The sequence below is a fragment of the Talpa occidentalis genome, unplaced genomic scaffold, assembly GCF_014898055.3.
Source record: "Talpa occidentalis isolate TD23 unplaced genomic scaffold, MPIMG_talOcc4v2.1 talOcc4.5, whole genome shotgun sequence".
NCBI classification, from domain to species: domain Eukaryota; kingdom Metazoa; phylum Chordata; class Mammalia; order Eulipotyphla; family Talpidae; genus Talpa; species Talpa occidentalis.
Window position 1 is genome coordinate 22,515,310 of NW_023604861.1, and position 21,183 is coordinate 22,536,492.

A 21,183-nucleotide genomic window follows, 5' to 3' on the forward strand; every position below is an offset into this window, starting at 1 on the left:
CTGATTATTTCACAGAGGATGGCAAACTGTAGGATGAATTCTTCCCTATCTCTCTATCTTTTCTCCTATAAAATTTGCTTCTTTAAAGCACTTCACACTGCTTCCCTAAGCTCTGGCCCACCTCTCACCTTAAGTAGTTTGCAGTCCAATGGGAGATACAGATGTGTAAACCCAGTGTAACATAAGACACTGTGTATTTACCAGGTAAAAATGGATGTAAGACAAGTGTTATCAAAAGGAATGTTTGGAAATTGTGGTAGAATTTGACTAGGCATATGAGGGAAGCTTGTGTAAGAGATGTCCTAAATGTTCACCTAGTTAAATAATTGGAGTAGAGCAAAGGCATCCTGGTCTGAGAAAGCAGTGTGAAGAGCATGGAAGTAAGGAAACCTTCTCAGCTGATTCAAACCATCAGATCATGGAAACTCAAGAGATCCAGAACTGAGTTGATCATTTGCTTATCAACTTTCCAATGTATTTCTTCCTCTCTTCTTTTAATAATGTTCATGGGAAGTCTAGAAAACTGCATCCTGTCTGAATGTAGCTCTCACATCTATCTTGCTTCTCATTCAGGTGTCGATTAAATCTTGTAGTTGATCACCTTCCTGCGAAGAGTCTCCCTGAGACCATTTATTCTCCTTTCTCTAGTCCTGGTCTATGTTCTAGTCCTGGTGTTACTGTTCATAAAAAAGTAATGTATGGAAACCTAAAACAGCTTATTTAATCTTTCATTTTTTCAATATTTTTTTCTTACTAAACCACATACATTTTTGGAAAGCAGATGGTATCATGTCATTTTATTCATCAATGTCTTTGTTAGTTAACTGATATATTTATTTAACAATTGTTTAATTATATACTGTTTGCCAGGCACTGTGTATTAATTTTCTACTGAATAAAATCCAGACACATGAACTAGCCTATGCCATTTACCTCAGGCCCTCAACTATGCTCTGATTCTATTCTTCGCCTCCTCCTGGACTTTGTTCCCTTGCTCTTCTCTCCCTTTCCAATTTGTGAGGGTTTCTACTTATAAATACTTATAAATACATAAATATGTCTTCTTGCTCAAAAACCTTCTATAAACACACACAGGTTTTCAAAGTCTTATCATTACCTACCTTTGTGAAAATTTGTCTTCTTGTCTATATTTTCTCCATATAAGATCTAAGATTTTCAAACTTCTTGGTCCAGTGTAAGGTTTCAGCTGTAATGTGATATGATCATATTTTCATTTTTATTTTTTTAAAGATTTATTTATTTTTGCATACAAGAACCAGGGTACAGGCAAGATATGTGGGAGGGTAAGAAGATTTACCAGAGACAGAGTGGGGAACAGAACAGGCAGACAGACTGAAATACACTGCTGAGGGGAGCAGCGGGTGAGATAGGTCTGCTGTGCTAGGTGGGTATCTCCCGGGCCGGCTGGGATCGAACCCGCACTGTAGAACCTGCGGACCGCTTCACACGCTGCACTTAACCACCTGTGCCACCAGGGAGGCCCTCATTTTTATTTGTTTTAAGATTTATTTTATTTATGCATGCAAGAGCAGGGTGTAGGCCAGAGGTACAGGGGTAGTGCGAGGATTCACCAGAGACAGAGTGGTGAGCAGAACAGGTGGATTGAAATACAGTGGAATACACTGAAATGCACTGCTAAGGGGAGCAGCAGGCTAGACAGGAGAGGTAAGCTGCACCATGTGGGTTAGCTCCCTGGTCGGGGATGGAACTTGTGCTGCAGTGGCTGCGGATAGCTACATAGTGCTGAGACTTAATTTGTGCCACCAGAGAGGCCCACATTTTCAATATTTAAAATATTAGCTTTACTATGAGGAATAGAGTGAATAGATGAAAAAGGGATGCAGAGTGTGTTTAGATAGCTACTGCTGTTTGCAAGTTACCTCTTCAGGGAAGATGATGATGATGGCGTGGGTCTGGGTGGTAGCTGTGAAGATAAAGAGAGTGGACGGATTAAAGAGTTTCGCATAAGATGTAATCTAATGAAATCAGTAACTGACTAGATTATAAAAAGGGAAAGGAACAGTTACAGATGACCTCCAATAGTCTGGCTTGAGTAATTCATTGGAAAGTAATTTCAATCTCTACGTAATAAAACCTTAGTGAATAAGCAATAAAGGGGCATGGGAGACATTTCAAGGGGGATGTGGAATAATGTAATATGTATATGTGACTATCAGACTTGTGATTGATTGCAGAAATGATCACAAATGATAGTTCCCCATTCAAGGCCTTTGGTGGTACCCACCCTAAAGACTTTAAGCTGGCACTGATTTGGTCAATGGGACATTAGCAAGTATGATAGCAATAGAGGTTTAAAAATACATATTTACATGGCCCTCTTGCTACACTTAGGAAATTTGTGATTGATCACCATATGATGAAGTCCAAGCTAGACTACCAGTCTAGTACCCCAGTGCCCTGGCCTAGTATGTCATATATGAAACTAAAGCAGTCCTCAGTTACTCACCCCATCAACCCTCCTCCTAAGACAGACACAAGCACAGCAGAATTAACTGAACTGACTCAGATCAAACAACCAGTAGGCTAATAGGACCCTAAACTAAAAAAAATGAGTAATTTTAAGCCAATATATGTTGTGCTGTGTCGTCTTGTCATTCAGCAGAAGCAAATTGATACAATCTGCCGTAGATATAATAACAACTAGTCTAGGAGCTCATGCTATGTTATCATGGTGTGAAGTACTTTACATAGATAAACCAAAAAACTTAAGTAAAACTTTTACAGAAATAGATTAGTGAAGTTAAAATGTAAAAATGAAAAGTTATTTGACTTATCATGTTTAAAGGTGGTAACATTTAAAGAAGAGTTAAATATTTGCTCAAAGCTGCACAGTTATTACATGGTAGAACTGGAAGACACCTGAGGTTTATTATATACTCTAAAACTGCTGGTTGATGCTAAAATATTAGTAGTTTTCACATCATTTTAGACCTTTGGCTATTTATATTAATTTTCCCCAGTCTCTGTCAAGGTATATTTTCTATCTTGATCTTTAAAATACCAATTCTATACTTTACTCACGCTTCATGGGCAACAGGAAAAAATTTATAGCCTTCAGAAAAAATTATAGGTGTGAAATATTCCATAAATAGCAGTAATTTACCATATCATTGAACTTTTTTCCCCCGAAATATTGTATTCATAGAGTTTTAGAGTTACCATATCAACAGATTCTTCTGGTAAGAATTATGTCATAACTGTCTTTTAAGTTTTCTTAAAGAAAAATAAGCAAAGCCCATACTTATGAAATGAAGGCAGTAATGGTTGTGCATTGCTATGTCTTCAGTACATAATTATGCTCGTAATTCTTGGATATCTATTACTCCTATTAGCCGCATTATTTATCTAAGTTCTACATGGATGCAGTAACTAAAGTGTGTTGTAAGTTAGGATAACTAAAAGAAGGACTAACACATAGATTATCAAGATCTATGTGTCATCTAAGGCACCACTTGAAATCTAATAACAAGGTGTATTAGCTTCCCATTGCTGCTGGAACAAATTGTCAAAATGTAAGGACACAAATTTTTTGTCGTATGGTTATTGAAGTCAGAACTCCAAAATGGTTCCATTGGTGTCTAGGTCAACTTAGGCTGCCATAATAAAATACTATTGACTTTGTGGTTTAAACAACAGAAGTTCATTTTTTCACAAAGCTGGAGGATAAAGGTCTGGCCAATTTGACTTCTGTGAGCACTCGTTTCTTGACATGCAGTTGGCACCATTCTGTATCCTCACATGAAAGAGGGTTCTGGGATATGACCTGCCCTCCGACTCCACCCTTAGGGCCACATTTAACTTTTATTATCCCTCCCCTACAGACCCTATCTCCAAACAGTCACAAACAAAAATGTGTGTGTATGGTTGGCGTGGTGGGGGGCAAACATCTACTCTATTACACAAGTTTAAAATCAAGATATCAGTAAGACTTTATTCTTTCTGTGACTCTGGAGAATTTTCCTTTCTAGCTTCTAGATGCTGCCCACATCCAGTGGCTCATAGCTCCTTCCTTCTTCAAAGCCAGCATATTAGTTTCTTAGGGCTGCCAAAACAAAGCACTGCAAAATGGGTGGCTCAAAATGACTGTAATATATTGTCTTATAATTCTGGAGACTAGAAGTCTGAAACTAAGATATTGGCAGACTTGAATCCTTCTGGGGACAGTGAGAGAAGATCAGTTCATTTGTCTCTCCTGGATTCTAATGGTTTGTTGGTTACACCCTCACATGGTGTTGCTGAGTATCTTCACATCGTTTTCTTTCTGTGTATGACTCTGTTCCCAAATTTTCTCTTTTCATAGACGCCAGTCATATTGGATGTGACTCATTTTAATTTGATTACCTTTAAAAACCCTATTTCCAAATAGGGTCATCTTCTGAGATACTGGGGGTTAGATACTGGGGGGAAGGGAGATACATAACACAACCCATTGCAGAGAGAAATTGCCAGAAAAGCCCCTCTCACATTGTACCAACATCATTCCTTTTTTTTTTTTTTTAAGATTTATTTATTTATTTATACAAGCACTGGATACAGTCAGAAGCACGGGAGGGTAAGAGAATTCACCAGAGCCAGAGCGGGGAACAGAACAGGCAGACTGATGAAATACACTGCTGAGGGGAGCAGCAGGCACGGTAGGAGAGGTCTGTGCGCCATCTGGGACCCTCACCGGCAGCCAGGGATTGAACCAGTGCTGCAGAGGCTGTGGGCAGCTTCGCAGCCCAGTACTCAACCGCTGTGCCACCAGGGGAGGCCCACCAACATCATTCTTACCTCCTCTTTTGTCTATGTCTTCTACTCCTAAGAGCCCTTCTGATTACATTGGGCTGATACAGAAAATCCAAGGACAGTCTTATTATTTTAAGATTAGCTGATTACCAACTTTAATTCTATTCACTACATAGATTCCCCTTTTCCATGTAACATAACATATGCACAGGCTTTAGGATGTGGACACATTCGGAGGGCCAGTATTCTGCCTGCCACAGGAATAAATGGTACCTGTTAAAATTCTCAGAGCCCTGGATGTATCTTGAAAAAAATTTTAAAAGTCTACTTATGTGTAGAGATATGCAGGTGATTGGACACTGCAGAAAGCATGCTCTCTAAACTACGTCCCAGGTAAAATGTTTTGAGTTTTTAATAATTAGAACATTTGGTACCAGAGTTAAAATGTTGTGAATAGAGGAGTAGTTGAGCACTTCTGCCAGCATTCTTACACAGAGCTCCTTCAATCCTGCACACAGCATCAACTTCTCATGTAAACAATGTTCACCAGATATTAAGATTAGAGTTAGAGTTATTCTGCTCTTTTGTACATAAATTTGTGTGAAGATGATAAAAATTCAATTTCAAGGGATATGCTTTGGTTATAGGATACAGCTCTAGAGAATCATACGCTGAAAATCTACTAAAGTCTCTACCCCATTCCTGAAAAAACAGGGGGGTATGGGGGGGAGACAGAGGGAGAGAGGGGAGAGAGAGAGAGAGAGAGAGAGAGAGAGAGAGAGAGAGAGAAGGAGAAGGAGCAAGAGAATAGGGCCCATTATAATATACTCTAAACCTATTTCTTTTCCTGAATTGGGTGAATATTTAGAATTCTGCTTTGGTTTTTCTCCATATTCAAGTCTATTCTCATCCTCACTGACTATTTAGATTTTCCTATAATTCATACAGTTAATATTTATTTGTCATAATTTTACTGAGACTTCTTCCATTCAACATGTAAATTTATTTAGGAAAGCATATATTACAATTCTCTGGACTCAGAGACTGAACTGAATACCCTATTTGATGCACCTGTCAGAGAAGAAGAATTGTTTTTAAAACAGTCTGAATTCTTGCCAAAATCTTCCCCACAATCATAGTCAGTTGCCACGGAGATTGGAGTTTTCTTTGGAATTGTAAAACAGAGGGAAAGAATAAAGCCGAGGGACAGAAAGAGAACATGTAATAGAAATAGTATAAAGATGCAAGAATGGGAAAATGGTGGGAATGAAAGATAACTAAGAAACCTCAGAAAAATTAAGTGTAAAAAATTAAGAGGGATTATTTATAAAACAAGAAAAGATAAAGAAGCCTGAGGCACTAGAGATACTCTCTGGACAGAGGACTACAGAAAGACTAAGTAATTACAGAGAGGGAATTTTAGGTAGTAAAACCAAGGTGAAGCAGAGAGGAATGAAAACATGAGCAAGGAAAAGGGGGGGGGGGGAAGCATAACTTAGAGGCTCAAGTGTTTATTATTCCATGAGTATATTTTTCTTTCAAAATGACAGGAAGAAAAAAGAGAATGTATGATTAGTCTTTCATAAAAAGTGAAACAATGATGGCAGCCAGAGGGCCAGAAGTTTCTAGGGCCACTGGAAGGATGCACCTGCATTCTGGCTTCGAACATGGGCTGGTGTTTATCCTTGATGCAGGATGCAGGGATGACAAATCACCGGGTGTTTTGCAACAGCTCCAGATTCATTAATCACCCAAACACTCTGCACACAGGGATTTTATAAATGGTTCTCCAGGCATAGTAATCATGGACTGTGGGATCAAGAAAGTGGGATTTGGGCCTGCTGTGTCTTTTGTGGCAATTTTCTTCTGTGCAGTTGTCCTATGTCTGATGCGTTGTCTCCTGTCCAGACACTGCCTATGCATCTGTCACAAGATTGTGAGGTTGTTCAATCCTTAAGTAACTTGCAAAGATTTACTACATCCTTTCCAGAGAATTCTGGGAGAACTTTTTAATATTTTGACCCTGTACATAGATTTAATGAAGGGTGCATTTAGGCAATAGGCCAGGGAAAAAATAGAAATTAAATTGAAAACTAAGCTCTGAATGGGGGACTATCCCACCAAATACCCCAGGATCTTCCTTCCAAATGCAGTGTTCCTCCTTTATTCTGACTCCAGAAAGATGCACTCAGTTTGTGTGAATTTAAAATTGAGTAGGAATTCGCATCACAGAATCTCCTTTTTACCTTAGGTAGGTTGTGGCATGCATGCATGCATGTGTGTGTGTGTTCAAGATACTACAAAGTACAGGGTAGTTTTTGAGCTTTTATTTTACTTAGACATTTAAGAGGGAGTCTGCATGTGTGTTTCCAAGGTTCTAGCCTTTTCAAATAAATATCTTCTTTTTTGAAATATATGTAAGAAGGACTTGCTGCTCCAGATACCAAGATTGGTATAAAATGAACTGAATGTGAGAACTTGCTTCTCCAAGGACTCCAGCATCATCTATCAGGAAACCCTTTCAGCACGGAGGGACGATAAATATGAATGGTGAACAATGAACAAAATCCAACTGAAGGATCAAGTTGCATGTTCATATTACACAAATATTGTCATTTTGGTTGCTGTTGTTTTTAGTGGCATTTGGTTTGATGGTTAGGTATCTTGAGGAGCAACAGGAAATTGTGAAAGACAAGGTACACAAAATAACTTCAAGCAATCTGAATTTTGTTTTACCGCTAAGCACCATTCCTAGCACTGTGAATCAAAGCATATCTGGATCTGACCCATCATAAAAACGAAGTCCGAAGCCCACAGCTGGGAATCTCTGCAGAAATCATTCTTTCATGGTTGCATCATGGGGAAGAAAGTGCTGAGAAAGCAAAGATGGTGAGAGAGGGAGTGGAGAGAAGAGACTTAAATGAGTGCAATTAAACCCAGATTGTCATATTGCATTTTCTATAGTAATGAGTTTGGAGAAAAGAAATAATAAAAACTTCCATTACCTGCCTGGCTTAAGCCCAGTTACTTAACATAATTATGTGTAATGCACTTCTTATTAGATTACTAACTAACTGCTTTTCACATCTACCTCGAGAAGTGATTTCCTCTCCCTTTTATAAAGGAATGTCTTACCCTTTACAAAAGCAGCATTACGAACAGACCCTTCTTCATGGAGATCAATATTAAAACTGAAACTGTAGAAGGGCTCCAAGTGTTACTCTAATTTATTATACATTTTTTGTTTTGTTATTAATTGGAAGCTGAAACTGGGGACATAGTTTGGGATCTGGAGTTCAGAATATTTTCAAAGACCTTGAAACATTTCACACAATTTTGAGAGTGAGCATAATTTTCTTTAGTGTTATTTTTAAAAATTAATAGACATCATTGTATTCAGTCATTTTAGTTTTATTGAGCAGAAAGTACAGAGAGTTTTATATACCTTCCTCCCCCAGTTTCTCCTATTCTTAATATTCTGCATTCATGTGATACATTCGTTAGAATCAAGAGCCAGTATCATACATTATTAGTATTCACTAACTCCATAGTCTGCAGTAGGGTTTACTCTTCGTGTTGTTACTTTTATTACAAAAATACAGAGCAAGAGTGGATCCTCATATTCCCAGACCTTCTGGTTGGGTGTTCTGGGACTTCAGTAGTACTTTACTCTGTGCTCAAGAGAGAGTGACTCAAACCTCATTCTGAATTAGACTAAGTCAGTAGAGTATGTAAAAATATACATTTGGGGTTTATCAAGGCTTTTTAAATCAGACTCTTGCAGAGGTGTTTAATTATCTGTTATCAGCCCACAAATGAGTCTGGTACAGTCAGACTTGCCCTGCTTCAGGCCACCGCAGATCAGATGCAATGAATTTTAGCATTGCTAGAACCCTAAAGAGGACTTACTAATAATTTTTGAGAGCATTGCAATTTTTATGATTTAAAACTTTCGCGGAGTGATGAACCTCAAAAAAAAAAATCCCAACAATCTAACCTAGTGATCATAAATGGAATTCATGGTCAAATAAACTTCAGCCAAGTCAGTAATTTATTTCGTTTTCCCTTATGTGGGGACTGACAAACAGGAGTTGTGGAGCAGGCTGTATGATGCAAGATGCTGCTGAAGAGCAAGATCCTGGCCTTTTTATTGATAGAAGAATCATACAGCATCTGTTTTGAGAGGAAGGAGGACAATGAGAAAAGGGAGGGGTGAAACTAAAAAATGTGCTGTCATCTATAGTATCAGGGGTGGTGAGACTGCCCTCTAGGCACTTCTCATCTGCTTGATGACTTGGTATTGTAATTGAGATCAAGCCCTTGGTCCCTGGGATGTTCCCCATCATACCTCATGATGTATAAGTAGGGAGTATGCTTATGTATGTGTCATCAGCAATCTCCCCCCAACCCCCAGCATTCTCAGTCATAGCTCATGATGCACAGCCTTCCCAGAGTGTTATCAAGCTTTTGGCTCTTGGTTGATTTGAGAGGCACCTTGTAAGGTTTGGCTCCAATGACTGATTGACCAAGCAGTTCTGACCTTGAATAGGAATGCAGAACTGCAGGTAACAAAAAATGGTGGCCAAGCAGGATGCTTTGAATTAGCAGGCCCACATGTATTAAGTACCTACACAATAGGGCACTCATTCTAGAAGAAGTGTGACCCACTTCTCCAGGGAAAGAATCATCTTGATTGTCCTATCTCTTCTTGTGTTCAGTAGCAACAGAAAGTTTGATAGGTGGACTTTATTGTTTCTATACAGAAACACCTATATAGAAACATTATCTAATAAAATGATCTCAGCTTTTACCAAGGGGTACTAAAACCAAATTACTTCACACAATTACTTCTGCACTGTCGGCTAAATCTCCGAAAGCACTTTATTGACCCCAGATAAAAGTTCTCCCACTGGAGTTGAATACTAGTATATCTAGCATTCTCTGTTCTAATAGACCAGTATTCTTTCCAACTATATGTAATGACTGCTACGGTCACAACTGCCAAGATGAATTCTGATCCAAGCTTCATGCTTAACTACAGTAATTGTTCTTAGGCTGGATATTCTATAGAACAAAATCGTTGTTATTTACATAGCTATTTCCTTTCTTTGCCCTCATTCCCCAACTTTTATTATCCTGTCTACATTCTTTTCACTTTTCTATATTCTTTCATTTTAAGGTCAAAGTCACCTCAAATAATACAGGAAGTATATAAGCATAAATAAATCAACCAGCCAACCAATTTCTTACCCAACAGTTACAGCAATAATGCTAGGTAATAATCCTCTCCAAACGTAATGTCCTGTAACATAAACTTTCATCTGTTAGAGCAAAAATTGTATCTGGCAAAGTTAAACAGGCAAAGAAGACTGTCATGGGGAGAAAATAGGGGAATTCAGTCTGAACTTCAACTGAAACAAAGGATTACAGAATTTGGGGGGGGGAGAGAAGACCTGGGGTCTAGGCCAAAGGTGCAGAGGGTGAGAGGATTCACCAGAGACAGAGTGGGGAGCAGAACAGGTGGTTTGACTGAAATACACTGCTGAGGGGAGCAGCGGGCGAGACAGGAGAGGTCTGCTGTGCCATAAGTGGGTTAGCTCCCTGGCTGGGGATCAAACTCAGGCCATTGTGGTGATGCCATGGTGGGGACTGTAGTGAGACTTAACCCCCTAGGACACCAGGGAGGCTAACGTCACAGAATTTCTAAGGCTGGAGCAGGTTGGGATTCTACACCCTCTGTGTTTGCTATTTGGCCTTGCTCAAAAGGTCCATGCTGAGAGGTCATTTTGTAATTTGAAGCAAGGTGACCACCAAAGTTAGGCTCCTCCCCTCCACTAAACTGGTAGAGGCTCTATCCTCCTTGAAGATTATCTTTCAAAGAGATGTATATTTCATAAACTAAAATTGGCAAGAGATTTTTGAAAAGATTTGTTCAAAGGAGCAGAGAAGGGATTCACAATGACACATTTTCTAACAAAAATGCTTTAAGGTAAGGAAGGTCAGAGCTCTATGAATAAAGCTGGGTTCACTTGGCTGGCTCTGTTTCAAGCTGCCACTTAGTTAAACTTGGCTGCAGGTGTGGCTTGTAGGTTGTTCCAGATGGGGTATGTTTTTTCAGAGTACATCTCAAAAGTGCATACCATGCCAATGCATAGAAATCCACTGATTTCCCAGCTTCCGCTAGTACCCTTTGACCAAAGCCAAATCTAACATCAAAGGGCTAGGGAAGTACATTCTGCCTCCAGAGAGAGAGGGAGGGTATGAATATTTGCTAAACAATAATCCAGACTCTCAGAGCAACCCACCAACTGGCCAACAAATTTAATCATTCACTGGAGAAGGCAGATTCTAATCAAATAATTTTTGAGAAACCTCTCAGGAATTTTACAATATTGCTTACATGGCCCAATTTCTTTCCCATTCTCACTCTCATCCCAAGGTGCAGACTTTAAAAAAGGGCACAAAAATACAATCAGGAGAATATTAGGGAAGAAAAGTAAATGGAGTGGAGAATCGTCAATGTTTTAAAACTCTTTGAAGCACTTTTTCAGATTCATGTGAGCGTAGTAGAAAAAGATCACTCAAAAATAACTTAATGATCATGAATATGAACTTTAGCAAGCCAGTTTAGGCACAAGAAAAAGTAGCACCCTGATGAGAGAAAACTTGGATCATCACCACGTGGTGAGAAATATAAATAGAAAACAGAAAATAACATAATAGTAGACCAGAGTGGACGTTCTATGCTGATTATCCATGAAAGGTAGGACAAAGCTTTCATTAAGCTCAGTTTTTAAAAGAGCAGGTATAAAAGTTAAAAAACAACTAAGGGGAATAGGAATAACTATAAATGAGTGGTTCTTACACTTTAGCTCAGAAATTCCTTCTATCCCTAAAATCTATTAAAAACTCCAAAGAGCTTTTTTTGTGTGCATTATAGCACTGATATTTAATATATGAAACATGTACTGTCTAAAAAATCTTAAATGTTTACTTATTTAGAAATAAACATAAAAATTATATAGGAAACTAAATATTTTCTATAAGAAACTATATATATATAGTTTAAGAAACTAAAATATTTTGTTTCTTATATATAAGAAATAATATATTTTTATTATTAATATTTTTTTTAAATAATAAATTTTATTTTTATATTCCCCCATACAATTGCAAACGCCCCATTCTGACCCCAATCCTTCCCCTCCCGCCCCCCACCCCCCAAAAAGTGTCTCTGGTTCATAGTTTTTTGTTGATTTTGATTTTCACTTTCTTATATTCATTTTCCTGGTCCCTTATTTAAGTTTTCTAGATTCCTGCTATGAGTGAGACCATCCAGTATTTTTCTTTTTCTTTTTGGCTTATTTCGCTGAGCATGATCCCTTCCAGCACCATCCATGTTGCTGCAAATTGCATGTGTTTATCTTTTTTGAATGCTGAGTAATATCCCATGGTATATATGTACCACATCTTCTTGATCCAGTCATCTATTTTTGGGCATTTGGGTTGTTTCCAAAGCTTAGCTATTGTAAACAGTGCTGCTATAAACATAGGGGTGCAGGTGCTCTTTGGAATTGATGTTTCTGTGTCCTTTGGGTAAATACCTAGGAGTGGAATTGCTGGATCATATGGAAGCTCTATGTTTAGTAGGTCCAGAAATCTCCACACAGCTCTCCATAGTGGTTGGACCAGTTTGCACTCCCACCAACAGTGCAGAAGAGTTCCTTTTTCTCCACACCCTCGCCAACATTTGTTGTTGCTAGTTTTTTTAATATGTGCCATTCTTACTGGTGTGAGATGGTATCTCATGGTAGTTTTGATTTGCATTTCCCTGATGACAAGTGATGTTGAACATTTTTTCATATGTCTGTTGGCCATTTGCATTTCCTCTTCAGAGAAGTTTCTTTTTAGCTCTTCTGCCCATTTTTTGACTGGATTATTTTCTTTGTTGTTGCTGAGTCTCATCAGCTCTTTGCAGATTTTTGTGATCAGTCCTTTATCATTAGTGTTCGGTGCAAAAATGTTCTCCCCCAGTTGGTGGGGTTTCTCTTTGTTTTTGTTATTGTCTCTTTTGCTGTGCAGAAGCTCTTTAATTTGATGTAGTCCCAGCTGTTTATCTTTGCCTTCACTATCACTGCGTTGGGTGATGTGTCTGTAAAGATGTCTTTGATGTGCAAATCCCATAGTGTTTCGCCTATATTTCCTTCTATGTATTTTATGGTTTCATGAAGCCAATATTACACTAATACCAAAACCGAATAAGGACAACACAAAAAAGGAAAACTATAGGCCAATCTCCCTAATGAACACTGATGCAAAAATCCTCAATAAAATTTTAGCTATCAGAATCCAACAATGTATCCATAAGATAATTCACCACGACCAAGTTGGATTCATTCCAGGGGCACAAGGATGGTTTAACATCCGAAAATCAATCAACGTTATCCAACACATCAACAAAAAAAATATAAAAACCATATGATAATATCAATAGATGCTGAGAAAGCTTTCGACAAAGTGCAACACCCATTCATGATAAAAGCCCTTGAAATTCTTGGGATACAAGGAACATACCTCAACATCATAAAGGCCATCTATGACAAGCCAACAGCCAGTATCATTCTCAATGGTGAAAAGCTGAAAGCAATTCCATTAAGATCTGGAACAAGACAAGGATGTCCACTCTCACCACTGCTTTTCAATATAATACTGGAAGTCCTAGCCAGAGCAATAAGACAAGAGAAAGACATCCAAGGAATCCAAATAGGAAAAGAAGAAGTCAAACTATCACTCTTTGCAGATGATATGATAATATACATAGAGAACCCCAAAATCTCCACAGAAAAACTAATTCAACTCATCAATCAATTCAGTAAAGTGGCAGGATACAAAATCAACACGCAAAAGTCAGTAGCCTTCCTATACACAAACAATAAATCTGAAGAAGAAGAAATCAAAAAAACCATCCCTTTTATTATTGAAACAAAAAAAATCAAATATTGGGAATAAATCTAACAAAAGAGGTAAAGGACCTATACAAAGAAAACTATAAAACACTGTTAAAAGAAATAGAAGAAGACACAAAGAAATGGAAAGACATCCCCTGCTCATGGATTGGAAGAATAAACATTATTAAAATGGCCATCCTACCAAAAGCAATATACAGATTCAATGCTATTCCAATCAAAATCTCAATGGCATTCTTCAAAGAAATAGAACAATTATTGATGAAATTCATATGGAATCACCAAAAACCCCGAATAGCCAAAGCTCTACTGAAAAAAAAAGAAGGAAATGGAGGCATCACACTCCCAGACTTCAAACTCTACTACAAAGCCATAATCATCAAAACTGCATGGTATTGGAACAAGAACAGACATACAGACCAATGGAATCGAATAGAAAATCCAGAAATAAACCCACAGATTTATGGTCAACTAATCTTTGACAAAGGAGCAAAGACTATGCATTGGAGCAAAGAAAGTTTGTTCAATAAATGGTGCTGGGAAAACTGGGTCGCTACATGCAAAAGAATGAAGCTTGACCACTACCTCACACCATACACAAAAATCAACTCAAAATGGATTAAAGAACTAGACATAAGACCTGAAACCATAAAATAATATATTTTTATGAAAGATAAGTAATATATTTTTACGAAAGATAACTTACATGTAACAAAGCAATTAAAGTTAATCAGGAAGGGAACAATATGTTACAATTTTAAAATCTATGTCTTAGTCTGGCTTAATAGATGATTGTTGTATTCTCAATTTATATCTGCATGCGGTTTCTTGCTATATATTGTTTTGAAGAATTTTAGAAAATTGAGCCTCACACAAATATCTTGAGGTAAGGGGAAGAGTATTTTAATAGTGCTTTTTTTTTTTAAGATAATTATGGTTGTGTTTTCCTGATACTACCAAAAAACTTGACAAGTGGTAATCTTAAAGGTTAATTGCATTGTAGAATCTGAAATAATATCAGTGAACTTTACATACTCAATTACATTAAATTTAGTCACTCTTGTAGTTTGAATGGATTTTTTATCCTTAGATACTTTTGTGATGTTATACATTGGTCATTCTGAAAAGTGTGAAATATTAATCATATTTGTTAATGTAACCGTCAATCTCACTAGAAGTCTCCAATACTAGCAAACTTTCAAGTTCATGACAAGATGAAAGTTTTCAAATTCTAATTTTATTTTTACCCAAAACCACCAAATTTATTATTGGTAATAAATTTCTGAGTTGTTTTCTTCAAATAACATGCTCACTTTTTCATTTGGGATAATGTATTAGAATGGCCCAAGTCAATAGCCTTAGTTTATGAAGTCCTCTTCAAAATAAAAATGGTGTTTGTAAAAATAGTGTTTGTAAAAATACAAGTTCAACTTGTATTCTCAATCTCTGTCTGCATGTGGTTTCTTGCAATATATAGTTTTGAAGAATTTGAGAAAAGTTAACTCACAGGAATACTTTAATATTCTATCCATATGTGGTTATTTCCACATTCTCAATTCTTATTTATTATGAATGTTCTCTCATCCTTCTGAGAAATCCTGGCAAATCTTTACTCACCCTATTGTATTTCTCTAAATAGACACAACTTTAATTTATTCCATAGTTTTACCAGTTTTTATGCCTGATGACTGACAAATTTCTACTGACTGCTTTTATTTTCCTTCCATTCTTTGCCTACTTTTAATACTTTTCTAAGCTAAGTCTTTTTTCCAGTTATTTTTATTTCAACAATTGATTGATTGAATTTCATTCTTTATGGTGAATTACTATACATATTTAAGACCAAGGATTTTTCTTTGTTTTTGAACACTTAACTTTTAATGGCTTTCAAATCTTTTCATATGGAACACCTTTATTATGTTATTTTCTTTTTAATTTTTTTTATAAATTTTATTTTTGTATTCCCCATACAATTGCAACCCCCTTATTTTGACCCCAATCCCTCCCCTCCCTGCCCCCCACCTCCCATAGAGTATCTCTGGTTCATAGTTTTTTGTTGATTTTGATTTTCACTTTCATATAGTTATTCATTTTCCTGGTCCCTTATTTAAGTTTTCTAGATTCCTGCTATGAGTGAGACCATCTGGTATTTTTCTTTTTCTTTCTGACTTATTTCGCTGAACATGATCCCTTCCAGCGCCATCCATGTTGCTGCAAATTGCATGTGTTTATCTTTTTTGAATGTTGAGTAATATTCCATGGTGTATATGTACCACATCTTCTTGATCCAGTCATCTATTTTTGGGCATTTGGGTTGTTTCCAAAGCTTAGCTATTGTAAACAGTGCTGCTATAAACATAGGGGTGCAGGTGCTCTTTGGAATTGATGTTTCTGTGTTATGATGTTATTTTCTATCTATTCTCTATTTTCACATTGGTTTTTTTGAAGTTTTTTTCTCCTTTATGATCACAGATATTGGAACTTAACAATGTTTGCTTTGTTGCTAAATATCTCATCAATTTTTATAAATATTCCATATATAATTGAGATTTTTTTGGTTTTAGATATAGAGTTAAATACATAATTATCAGAATATATATCTATTTAGGTCTCTTATATCCATTAATTACTTTTATTTCAATTTTTATGGATTGAGAGGTGAATTAGATTTTATTTAAAACTGGTATTTTTTATTACTGAATTCCTATTATTGGAACTGAATATGTTTTTATGTTAATGTTAATTGGGAAAAAGTTTTGTAATTACTTAATATTCTTTCTAGACTGTTCCCTTTAACATAAAATAACATTCTTTGTGAATGTTGTCTGATGTTAAGATCTCAATTCTTATTTTATTTGGGCTTATAATTGCCTGTTTTTCAAATTTTTTGTTCTTTTGTTTACTTTTTTATTTTCAACTTTTCGAATGCCTTTTGGTTTAGAGACTGGAAATCTGCTATAAACAGAAAAAAATTAATTTTGGATTGTTATTTAAAGGAGGGACGCTTTAGTCCATTTATACTAATTGATGGGATACATTTGGTTTCAGAATGCCCTCATATATTACATTTTCTGTTATTTTTTTATTTAAGATTTATTTATGCATATAAGAGGTGCGGTGCAGGCCAGAGGTATGGGGGCTGAGAGGATTCACCAGAGACAGAGTGGGAAGCAGAACAGGCGGGCTGACTGAAAAACACTGCTAAGGGGAGCAGCGGGCAAGAGAGGAGAGGTCTGCTGCGCAGTGTGGGTCAGCTCCCTGGCTAGGGATCGGACTAGTGCTGCAGTGGCTAGCGAAAGCTAGATAACATTGAGACTTTAACCTTTGTGCCATCAGGGAGGCCCTAATTTTGCTGTTTTCTTATTAAATGTTAATATAATCAAAAATGGAGATTAAGAGAGACAGAAAGAACCTCTATCTAGTAAAAGGAAAGACTCTAGTGCCAAATGAAGAATGACTTCATGTATTTAAAGGTCTGCACTATAAAAGACGGATTACACTTCTGTAAGTCAGAGGTTAGACTTGGGGTTAGGGGAAGAATCTATAGAAAGACATGAAAGAAGGATTTTTTTTTTATTTTTCAGTCTTTGGATTTGAATTTCTAATTTTAAAGTTAACATCAAAGGCAAAAAAATAAATTTAAATATCCCAAATCACACAAATTCTTGTGAAGTTGGTATTTATATGATTTGTCTTTTTAGATGACTAATATAAACTTTAAAAGCTGTATTAATAAACCCGTGCTAGGTATGTTATATGGAGAGAAGAAGTTCAATGACTGGATGGGAGGTTGAGCCAGCTTATGTCAGGCTCCTTAGCAAACCTTATATTTGAGGACTCTTTTTAACATTTTGTGGCCTGTGTGCTGGATTGCTAAATATTACTATATACGTTTTAAGAGAAGTTACCAATGAACACAGAGATACAATCTTTAACAACTTTGGTTATTAAAATATTTTATTCTAACTATATATACAATACATGCACACTTTTCCATGTTTCCATGTGTTCAGTCCATAGTTACAACAACTCATGAAATTGCCAGAGGGAATTGCCAGAGGGACTAGATAAATAAAGCTTTGGCAGTTTTTTGGTTTTTTTTTTCCTTAAAGATTTATTTATTTATTTATACAAGCACTGGGTACAGTCAGAAGTGCGGGAGAATGAGAGAATTCACCAGAGCCAGAGCAGGGAGCGGAGCAGGCAGAAGGACCGAAGTACATTGCTGAGGGGAGCAGCGGGCAGCAGGAGAGGTCTGCGCGCCATGTGGGACCCTCCTCCAGTGGCCGGGGAGCAGGTGGGGTTCGAACAGGCGTTGCAGAGGCTGCGCGCAGCTTCACAGCCCAGCGCGCAACCTCTGCGCCTGGGGAGGCCTGCTTTGGCAGTTTTTAGAAGTCATTTCTATAGACTATCTCTGAGAAGTCATATTTTCATATCTTCCGGAGAAGCCTCTTTACCTAAGATGAATCTTATAGCATCACCAATTTCTGTTTCAAAGGGGTTTCAAAGTTTGTAATTTAAGCAAATAGATTCAAGCCTCTTGTAAGATTTTTATCTTAGAAGCTTTTCTCTACTGGCAGGTCCTCAACACAATTCCTCATACTGCCACACCCCTGTCTTCTTAGCCTATTAACTCAATGTCTAACTTGCCATTGTCACTGTTACATGTATGAGACTGCAGTGAAATTATTTTAAGTCTATTTTTATAGTAGTCTTTAATAGTCTCTATTTTTCACTTAAATATCTTTCTAAATGATAGCTTTTACATACATTTGAGTGAATAAAGTTAACCCTGAGCACATGCCTTTATTTACTTCCTTCAGTCCTACAAAATGATTCAGAGATGTAGCATTCACATACAGCCAAATTCTGCTCTAGAAACAAAGTTGAACTAAAAAATGTATCACCTCATTACTAGCTCCATGATCCCTGAGAGAGGATGGATTTGGTGTCAGTCTTTTCATTGACTTATTCCATAGTAGCCATTCATTTTGAAGAATTATTTAAAACTCAATTGTACAAACCAAAAAGAATTTCTGGGATGACAGAAGCTATTTGTTTTTATGCTCTCTTTCCATTGACCCTGCTTTCTCTGCAGTTGTTAAATCCCTTTCCCTATAACTAATTCATTTTGCAACCTGATAGGTATTACTCTTCTCAGGCACTGCAAGTAGGCTTAGTAATTTCAAGCAGTGTACCTGTACAGATCGGAGCCAAGAATTTCAAGGAATCTATACTTCACTTGTTACCGGGAGGAAATTTCCTAGTGACAGATTTGAGTTTAAAATTGTATACATGGCATGTTAAGTGCTTCTACTTAGCAATAATTTACCTAAATATAGATTATGATGTTGATAAAAGGGTAACATTCCACACAATTATAATCAGAATGGTAAATGTGTAAGAATACCCGCCTAGCAAGGAAGCAAAAGAACTTTTAGAGAAGTTAATGAAAGTAGTTTTGCAGCCTCAGAAGATAGGAAATTTAAGGCATTTCTTGAGTCAGTCCTTATGTCAACTTTATTCTTATTCCCCTACTTACTTACTAGCCATAGGTTGCCTCTGACCTTAAGGTATTGTCCAGGAATTAGAATAGATAGAGTGTCAAAAGCCTACATTGTAATTTTAATTCTTCGTTGAGATCTTGACCAAATCATCTAGACTTTGCATGTCTCCTTAATTTTCAACTGAAATGTAGGGGGACTTCATCTTACATAAAAGGGTCCTTCCCATTCGATTGAACTATTTTAAGATGCAAGTCCTATAGACTGAGTTGAACAAACTTGGGTAAACTATAAGGGTAAACAACATTCATTGTATAAAGAAGAAACTGAGGAAATATGAAAATCAAATGATCTGTATAGACTTAGAAAGGAGTTTCGGAAATTGTTAGCTGGCAAACTGGGATATGAAAGGGGGTACCCTGGTTTGTTTCCTCACCTGTGTGCTTAGGAACTGAGGACAAGCCCTGCTAAATTGAGTACCTCACTTCATGGATAGAACCAGAGCAAAAATGGGCAGACTTTAGCCTTTAGATTAATGTAGCTCCACCATATATATTTGTAAATAGAGTTTTATCAGAACACAGTCACATCCATATGTTTACATGTTGTCTGTGCCTGTTTGTGCCTTAACAATAGCAAAATTGGTTAGTTGCAACAAAGCCTGGATAATCTGCAACATCTCTTTTATAGAAAGAGGTTGCTACCTCCCGGCCTGAGATAGTAAGTAACTTAAAATAATAGAAGTAAAATTTTATTAGTAAAACCCTAATACAACTATTGTAATTCAAATTTAATTTTGTAAAGGTCACAATATTGTGAAAGAATTTTGCTGCAGTTAAACAGGTTTCTTTTTCATCATTTATATGTCCAAACTTTAGCCTTTTTTTTTCTTATCTATGTATATAACCATGGAAACCTAATGTTAAAAAGTACATTACACTAACTGACCTCTGAAAGACCTTATTTCCCACACAATTGATTCTTTTCATTCATCTTTTATAAAGAAATTTATTCTCCTCTGTGGTTTCAGTGAATTGGTTGATGCAACAGGATTCCCAGCAAGATTTTCATGGTGAATTGCATCACATTAAGTTTCTTACTGTCTTTTGTGCAAGTATATCTTATTTCACAATAAAGAAAGCGGAATAAAAAATAAACACAAACATTGGCATAGCAAAGGCACTAAGACACAGAAATGAGACATTTTCTTGCTTGGAAATCCATAAAGTGTGATAGAAACTACAAACCACCATAAAATTATGAATCTTTTCAGGTATAGGGAGCATGGTGAAGAAGGCCAACTTTTGTACCCACAATTTTCTTTCTTGATTAAATGACTTAGTGGCACTTAGGAAGGGCAATGGACAATCTCTTAACGACAAACAGAACTTGAGAGAAGGTGTCCCTGGATGTTGGCCAATATGTCGGGGTCAAATCACGTGCTTGTGTTTTCTCTAGCTCTGTGCTCATTATACAATGTGTAGCTCATGCATAATAAAATGCTGGAAGCCAAGAAAGCAAGGGTAAACATGTGGGGAAAAGTATTCATAGAACAAAAAAGCATAGCCCTCTACTTAAGTTTCAGGAAAAAATAAATAGCCCCCCAAATTATTTGGAAACATTCCATAGTAAAGAGAGAACACTCTGAAATTGTTCTTTGAATTAATGCACGCTTATTCTTTGACTTTGATTTTTTTTTTTTTTTAGCTAAAATTGGTTTACAACACTGTATGATTTAGGAGAACAGGTTTACACAGCCTCAGATGTCTCTCCCCACACCACAGCCCCCAGAGATCTTTACCATAGAAAATCGGGCTTCCTTTCCCCCTGTCTTCCCTCTCCACCCAACCTAGCTTTTATCTCTTTTCCAAGCTTGATTTCTATATTGCTGTTCCTCTCCAAATGTTTTTTACTTAATCTTATATTCATGGTTTTATATGATG

The 21,183-nt window shown here is 36.8% G+C and overlaps 1 long non-coding RNA gene across 6 annotated transcripts in view; it reads right to left on the bottom strand.

Annotated features, from left to right (window-relative positions):
• LOC119259605 (uncharacterized) overlaps positions 1 to 3,196 on the bottom strand; it is a 95,921-nt gene extending 92,725 nt beyond the window's left edge. For all 6 annotated transcript variants that reach the window (XR_008554343.1, XR_008554340.1, XR_005128510.2 and 3 more), the window contains exons 1-3: positions 3,146 to 3,196; positions 1,902 to 1,945; positions 1,122 to 1,207 (exon numbers count right to left, since the gene is read on the bottom strand). This is a non-coding gene — a long non-coding RNA (uncharacterized LOC119259605). The remainder of the gene's footprint in view (positions 1 to 1,121; positions 1,208 to 1,901; positions 1,946 to 3,145) is intronic.
• Between the last annotated feature and the right edge of the window lie 17,987 nt (positions 3,197 to 21,183).